Here is an 8396-nt window from a genome sequence, read left to right as displayed (position 1 = left end):
GGTTTATGACCACGATGCTATGTTACCTGGTACACGATGATATTTAAAGCCATGGGACCAGATAAGGTCACCCAGGGGCAGTGTGTAGATGAAGAGAAAAGGCCCTGGAGGGCTGTAAGCATTTAGTCAGTCCTTTCAGAATGTACAATTTCCTCTGTCTGGTTCTGTGCTTACCAGACAAGATTTATCAATTTGATCTGTCTCACCAAGAATCTGCCTGCACAGATGACCAACCCCAGTTCCCAAATGAGACCTACTAGCTGTTATAAATTAATAAAATAGAATTCTTATTTCTAATTGTATATATGGCTGGTTTGATTCCATTATTTCCCTTTGGTTAATCGATAAAATAGAATGTCTGGACAAGTGGTGACCTTCCAAGATGCTAAAACTCTGTGGGGTCCTAGCTGAAGCATCCAGCTGGCTTTCCTGGGCATCTCTTGAGCCATAATGCATGTCATTCCAGGAATTCTGGAAAGTTGGGTTCCATGTGGCTTGTTCAAAATTCAAGGAAAATGAAATTCTGAACTGAAAATGCTTAACTCAGGATTTTCCTCAAACAGTACACACTGTTTCAGCAACTATGTATAAGCTTTGACAACACAAAGACCTTGCCCTCAAGAAGAACTATGGCAGCTGAGGACCAGCGAGTAGCAGGTCTGGACACTGTGGTCTAAACATGAGGGATTTCCACAAAATTCTTCTTTTCTTTAGTTTTGAACAATTGGTATAGATATATATACATCAGCAGGGCACATTAGATGCTTCAGTTCTCTCTCTCCCTCTCTGTCTTTTTTAAATTAAAGTATAGTTGACTTACCATATTATATTAGTTTCAAGTGTACAACATAGTGATCTCTTATTTTATAGATTATAGATTATTATACGTATACTATGCCACCTCTTCTTTATCCATTTGTCAGTTGATGGACACTAAGCTTGCTTCCATATCTTGGCTATTGTGAATAATGCTGCTATGAATATTGGTGTGTATATATCTTTTCTTTTTTTATTGAAATGTAGTTGCTGTACGATATTTGTTTCCAGTGTACAACATAGTGATTCACAATTTTAAAGTTATATTCCATTTACAGTTATTGTAAAACATTGGCTATATCCCCTGTGTTGTACAATATATCCTTGTAGCTTATTTATTTTATACATAGTAGTCTGTACCTCTTAATCTCCTACCCTTATATTACCCCTCCTCCTTCCCTCTCCCTTCTGGTAACCACTAGTTTGTTCTCTGTATCTGTGAATCTGTTTCTTTACTGTTATATTCACTAGCTTGTTCTATTTTTTCGATTCCACATATAAGTGACATCTTACAGTGTTTGTCTTTCTGTGTCTGATATATTTCACTTAGCATGATACCCTCCAGGTCCATCCATGTTGTTGCAAATGGCAAAATTTCAATTTTTTTTTATGGCTGAAAGGAATGCCATTGTATATCTGTGTGTGTGCGTGTGTGTGTGTGTGTGTGTGTGTCTCATCTTCCTTATTCGTTTATCTGTTGATGGACATTTAGGTTCCTTCCGTATCTTGACAATTGTAAATAGTGCTGCTATGAACATCGGGGTGCATGTATCTTTCCGAATTAGTGTTTTCATTTATTTCAGTTATATACCCAAGGGTGGAATTGCTGAGTCATATGATACTTCTATGTTTAGTTTTTTGACAAACCTCCATACTGTTTTCCACAGCGGCTGCACAAATTTACATTATCACCAACAGTGTATGAGGATTCCCTTTCTCCACATCTTCACCAACATTTGTTAATTTGTATTGTTTTTGATAATAGCCATTCTTACTGGTGTGAGTTGATAACTCATTGTTTTGATTTGCATTTCTCTGATGATTGATGATGTAGAGCATCTTTTCATGTGCCTATTGAGCATCTATATGTCTTCTTTGGAAAAATGCATATTCAGGTTCTCTGCTCTTTTTTTAATCAAATTTTTTTAATACTAAATTGTATTAATTCTTTATATATTATGGATATTAACCCTTTATCAGGCATAACATTTGCTGATATCTTCTTCCATTCAGTAGGTTGCCTTTTTGTTTTGTTGACGGTTTCCTTTGCTGTGCAAAAGCTTTTAAGTTTGATTAGGTCCTATTTATTTGTTTTTGCTTTTGTTTCTCTTGTCTGAGAAGATTCACTGAAAAAGGTATTGCTAAGACCTATGTTTTCTTCTAGGAGTTTTATGGCTTCAGGTCTTACATTCAGGTCTTCAATCCACTTTGAGTTTATTTTTGTTTATGGTGTAAGAAAGTGTTCTGATTTCATTATTTTACATGTAGCTGTCCAGTTTTCCCAACATCACTTATTGAAGAGATTGTCTTTTCTCCACTGTATATTCTTACTCCTTTATCATAGATTGATTGATAAGTGCATGGGTTTATTTCTGGGCGCTCTATTCTGTTCCACTGATCTATGTTTCTGCTTTTATTACCATACCAGTTTCATACTGTTTTAATTACTGTAGCTTTGTAGTTATAGTCTGAAGTCAGAAAGTGTGAAACCTCCAGCTTTGTTCTCTTTTCTCAGGATTGTTTTAGGATTATTTGCTCTAGTTCTGTGGAGAATGTCATTGATAGGGATTGCATTAAATCTATGGATTGCTTTGGGTTGTATGGACATTTTAACAATATTAATTCTTCTATTTATGAACATGGCATAACTTTCCATTTATTTGTACTGTCTTCAATTTCCTTCATCAATGTTTTACGGTTTTGAGAATTTAGATATTTCACCTCCTTGGTTAAGGTTATTCCTAGGTATTTTATTCTTTCCCTCTCCCTTTTCATTTTATTCCTAAAACAAAAGATTTATTTTTTTAAAAAAATTTACTTATAATTTTTATTTCATTTACCATCACTGATCTTAATAAAGTAATTCCCTCATTTCTCCAGGAAACCTACTGATAACTTCCTAAAGTTCCATGATTTTGACAATCACTTTTTAGCAATAACCTGCACACAGTTTCCTCACTGGGGAGAAAGAAAGGCTCTTTCTGGTCAAAAAGTTTTTGTGCCCCACATTTTCAAGCAGAAGTTTTTTCGTGGAGCCAAAATGATATTTTTTCAAGGAAACTTTTCCTGATGGCCCCTCTTGGTTATTTTCCTATTATAATGTCCCATTACTCCCTCATGACATTCATCACATTTGAAATTATGTGATAATATCTGTAAACAAAGACCACAGCTGTATTATTCATTGCCATATCATCAACACCCCGTATAGTTCCTGGCACATAGAAGATGCTCAACAAATATTTGTTGAATGACTAAATGAGTGGAAAACACTGGACACAGATAAGGCAGCTTCCAGCAACATCAACTACGTGATCATTATGATCTTGAAGTTTGCATAGTAATCACAAGGACTTTCCCAAAGAAACTTGAGAAAGCACTTCTAAATTATCGACCTATGATGATAGTTAACTGTCATTCTATACTCATAGCAATTAACATAAGTATTGAAACACGTTAAAGAATCTTATCTGAAACTCTCCAAACTTGGTAAGACTCTTACTTTCCTCTCTTCTATATCTCATGTTGGCAAGAAATTTGTGGCCTCTAGTGATAAAGTCTCACCAGCTTGGCTCTTTTTTTATGTCATTTTGAATGTCCCTCTGGGTCAGTTAAGAGGTCCAATGAACTGCTTTTGTGTAAACTCTACACATTAAGGCCATCTCACAACATATCATTTAAGAGTCTCATAAATGACAATCTGATATAGATGGTGCAATTCTATAACATAAGCAATAATGACTTTACCAGGCTATTTACACCTTCATGAAATTTAGATCTCAACAAATCTCCTGGATCAAGTGTTATAGTGTTAAGTAAGGTACGTTTGAGCCCCTCAAACTGTCACAGGAACACAAAGCTTCTTTTAGGGTCTTGCCCCTCAAAATAAGTTCTGCAGAGCAGCGGCAGCATCGCTTGGCACTATGGACTAAATTGCAACCTCCCCAAAATTGATGAGTTGAAACCCTAACTCCCAATGTGGTTGGAGTTAGGGTCTTTGGGAGGTAATTAGGTTTAGATGAGGTCATGAAGGTAGGGGCCCCGCGATGAGATTACTGTCCATGTAAGAAGAGGGAGAGAGACCAGAGCTTGCTTGCTTTCTCTCTCCAGCAAGCCAGGAAGACAGCTCTAACCAGAACTTGACCACACAAGCACCTTGATCTCAGCCTTAAGAACTGTGAGAAAACAAATTTCTTTTGTTTAAGTCATTCAGTCTATGGTAATTTTCATGGCAACCTGAGTTAAGACCCCTGGGAGCTTGTAAGAACAGCTGAATTTCAGCCCCTAGCTCAGACCAGTGGAATCAGAATCTGCATTATTGTAAACTTTTCAAGTGCTTTTCCTCCTTGCCATATGACACAATCAAAGTTTGAGAAGTTCTATCTTAGGGACCTCCTTCAAGATAGAATAAAAACCATCAGAACATTTCAACCCAGGAAGCAAGTTCTTTGTCGTCAAATTCTTCAGTACGTGCCCAACCAGAAGCATCAAACTGCTAGCCATCCTTGAAAATGAAACCTTCAGGGTCAGCTTTCCTTCTCTGTTTCCTTTTCAACTGATTTTCATCTTTGAGGCCAGAGGTACCATGTTAGGATGTAGAAGGCAGAAGACAAGCAGTTCTTGAACAATTGTATTTTTTAGCTTTATTGAGGTATAATTGACAAGATGTTATATATTTAAAGTGGACAAGTGATGATCTGATACATGTATATTTTGTGAGATGATTGCCACAGTCAGGTTAAGACAGCCATCAACTCACATAGTTATTTTTATATGTGTGATAAGGACACTTAAGTTCTACTCTCTTCACAAATTTCAAGTGCCCCGCACAGACTTATTAACTACAGTCCCCATGCTGTAAATTAAACCCCCAGGGATTATTCTTCTCAAAAGGGAAAGTTCAGTACCCTTCAACAACCGTTCTTTACTGCAGTAAAAACTATCCCACTCAACTCACCCTAAAGTCACACATTCATATGAGAAAAAGAACAAACGTTGACAGGAACTTGACAGGAGCTAAAACCACAACCAAGTTAAACCACTGTGAACTTTTGCACATTTTCAGCTGTCACTCTGTTGATGGACTACCAAATTCTCCGCTTCCGTTGGCTTTATCAGATTTCCAAACCCTGTACGTTAAGGAATCCAGGGGAAATGGCATATGCTATCACTTTTGTGTTTTCTGAATCACAAGTGCCTATACTATTACCTTTATTAGTAGATCTGTGTCTTGAACCAAAGTTATGCTTGGTTTGGTTTTGTTTTTCATAGACTTTATTTTTCCTCTCAGTTTTATTGAGACAGAATTGACATCCAGCACTGCATAGGTTTAAGGTAGGCAGCATAATGACTTAACTTAAATACTGCAAAATGATGACCACCATAAGTTTAGTTAACATCCATCATCTGATACAGATGCAGAGGGAAAAAGGAGAAAACAAAATTTTTCCCTGTGATGAGAACGTGTAGGACCCACTTAGCAAATTTCAAACATACCACAGAGCAGTGGTAAATATAGTCACCATGTCTTACAGCACGTCCCCAGTATTTATTTATCTTATAAATGAAAGTCCATACATTTTCCCCAGATTTTATTTTGCGGAGCAGTTTTAGATTCATAGCAAGACTGAGCCAAAGGTACAGAAAGTACCCATATGCACCCTGCCCCCAAACATGTTTAGCCCCCCACCACTATCAACATCCCCTACAAGTGGTACATCTGTTACAGTTGATGAACCTACAGTGACAACCTAAAGCCCAGAGTTTACATTAGGTTTTACTCTTGCTGTTGTTCTGTGGGTTTGAGCAAATGTATAATGACATGTATCCACCATTATAATATCATAGAGTATTTTCACTGCCCTCAAAATCCACTTTCGCTTTTAGCCACGTATTTGCCCCAGCAATACTGGTTAACTGTGCCCAAATGCAAGCAGAAGGGGCAGGACACAACTGAAGATCTCATCCTCCTAACTTTTTTCAGCCAAAGTGGCCCCCCTTACAGGATATCAGAGTACAGATGTTTCCTTTTGAGTGGTGACATCGAATAGTTTGCCTGTCAAGCTCAATGCTCTCACCAAGTCTGTCTCCCACCAATGGTACTTACCACCTCTAAGGAATAGTTTACTTACTTGGGTGCCTACAACAGCTGACAAAGTAATAAAATTTCCCAATTTTACTAGCCAAAGTTACATGAGCTCCTAGAGGATGGGGACAATGTTTTAGCTATCTTATATCTGCCTGCATAGCACACAGTTAAGTGTCCCGCAAAACTTGCTGGGATGAAATGAAAGGTCAATGTCTTGCCCAGCTTTCCCAAATCTAAACCTACGTACCTTTTCCCACTTTTCCATACATAAGTTCAGTTTGATATTTGTTGTTATGAGCTCCTAGGATGACATGTCTGCCCTGCCCTTTGTAACAAAGGAAATGAACTGTATTTTCAGCCGACAGAGAAATTGGAGAGCTGGACAGGGATGACCGTTTCCCAAGATCTTTCCACTATGTGAATGGTCCTATATTATCTCTCTTGTATCTTCCATGACCATTTGTCCACGGATGCTGTAATGGTTTTCCAAAAGCTGACTTCCTCCCATTCCAGCTTTCCCAGCGGTTGGAAGGGTATTTCCATCACTGGCTTACACTAACAAATAAAAACCCAGGGGCTATTTTAAGCAGCTGGCTTTCAGTTCTGTAGAAGTCATGAAACTGACCCAAGCAAACAAACAAAAATTAATAAGGACTCGCTAAGAACTGGGCCTAAAGATCTTTATGCCCTAACCCCAGGTTCTCCCTTGCTTCATTTCAAAGGCAAAGGCTGGAACATCACACCTGGACAACCGCGTCAGGAAATCTCAGACCAGACTGTGACTACCCACCAACCTGAGTCCCTATCTTCAGTGACAGGTACAGTACTTCCATGAAGAATATGTCTTTTCAGCTAAGTTACAAATACCCTTTGTTACATGACAATGGATGGGATTATTACCTCTGCTTTCAGCAAATGCTGAGAGAAAATATGACCCCACGGATCAAATGTCGAGATCTAGCCTTACATGTGTTAATTCCTAGGCCTGGAATTAAGAGGAGGAGGCCCAGGAGGTTAAATACAGACTCCTCCAGGGTCCACAAGGCCAGGAACATATCTGCTCTCCTTATCAATCAAAGCACTTTAGTCCCAGGCTGGCACCGTCATAGGCACTGAATAGAGACTTACTAAAGGGTATTTAAGAACAATCATTTCAGAGGCATGCTAAGGTAGACATTTGGTCACAAATAAGCCAAAAGCTGGCTTTTAAGGTGACATGGAAACAGCAAGTGAAATTAAAAGCCTAGTTACAGCGAGGACAAGGCAGCAAGAACGGGGGATGCAGTTTCAAGGAAAGTTGTTTTGTTTTCCCATGAGAAAGACCTATGTGCAATTTTAAAGGGAGAAGTATGTGATCCCTTTTATATGCCCTATTATGTCATTAGTTTTTTATAATTCATTATACTTCTTTTTAACGGAGCACCAACTATATCTGAGGAACTGGTATAGGTGCTAGGAATACTTAGGTGAACAGAATAAAGTCCCTCCCTTCAAGGAGACTGTGTTACCCCCTCTTGATTCTTAAACTGCTTCAGTTTCTTGAAGGAAGGCTCCCTGAGCTCCTTGGAATCCAGCCGGGGCTAATCTGTGCTCTGCCTGTGAACACGCCACACAGTCTTGCAGTAGGTGGCTTGGTCTGTCTCCTCCCTGTGGACTGGATCTTCCCCCAGAACAAGGACAAGACTCACGTCTCTGCATCCTCAGAGCCTGGCAAAGTATGGGGCAGGGGAGAGGAGGGCCACATAAAGTGGGTTAACTTCACACAGGGAAGTTTATGTTTGCTTGTTCATTTGTTTTTAACCTTAGAAAGAGGTCTACGTGCTAAGCATTTTGCCCCACATCACAGAGAAGCTTGCGTGTCTGGGTGGAGCTGTAGGAAGGGCCCTGATCTCTCGCTGATGATTCCGGTGCTTGATTCCAAGCACAGTGCCAACTGAACATTTCCATTTTCAATAAGTGACTTAAATAAGTAAATTGCTCGAATATTCTTTTGTGCAGTATCTGAAAGATTAGAAAGATAATGGTTGAAATAAGATCTTTAGAAACACGAGATACACCTCAGGAATCTTCCCTAATAAAACGTGATGAGCTGTCACTATTGTCTGAAATCATCAACTAGCCTCTGAAATTCCAATGGATCTATCCAGAAAGGAATCTTTCCTTCCCCTTTATCCTGACAGCCACCCCAAGGAACGACTGAGTCCTTAAGTTACCACATGTCTCTCTTCTCTGAATCAGGGTTCAGAAAAAGCAACTTACTACTTCCTTTTTC

The sequence above is a fragment of the Camelus dromedarius genome, chromosome 23 (assembly GCF_036321535.1).
Source record: "Camelus dromedarius isolate mCamDro1 chromosome 23, mCamDro1.pat, whole genome shotgun sequence".
In the NCBI taxonomy this organism is placed as follows: Eukaryota; Metazoa; Chordata; class Mammalia; order Artiodactyla; family Camelidae; genus Camelus; species Camelus dromedarius.
This window is presented reverse-complemented; position numbering follows the sequence as displayed.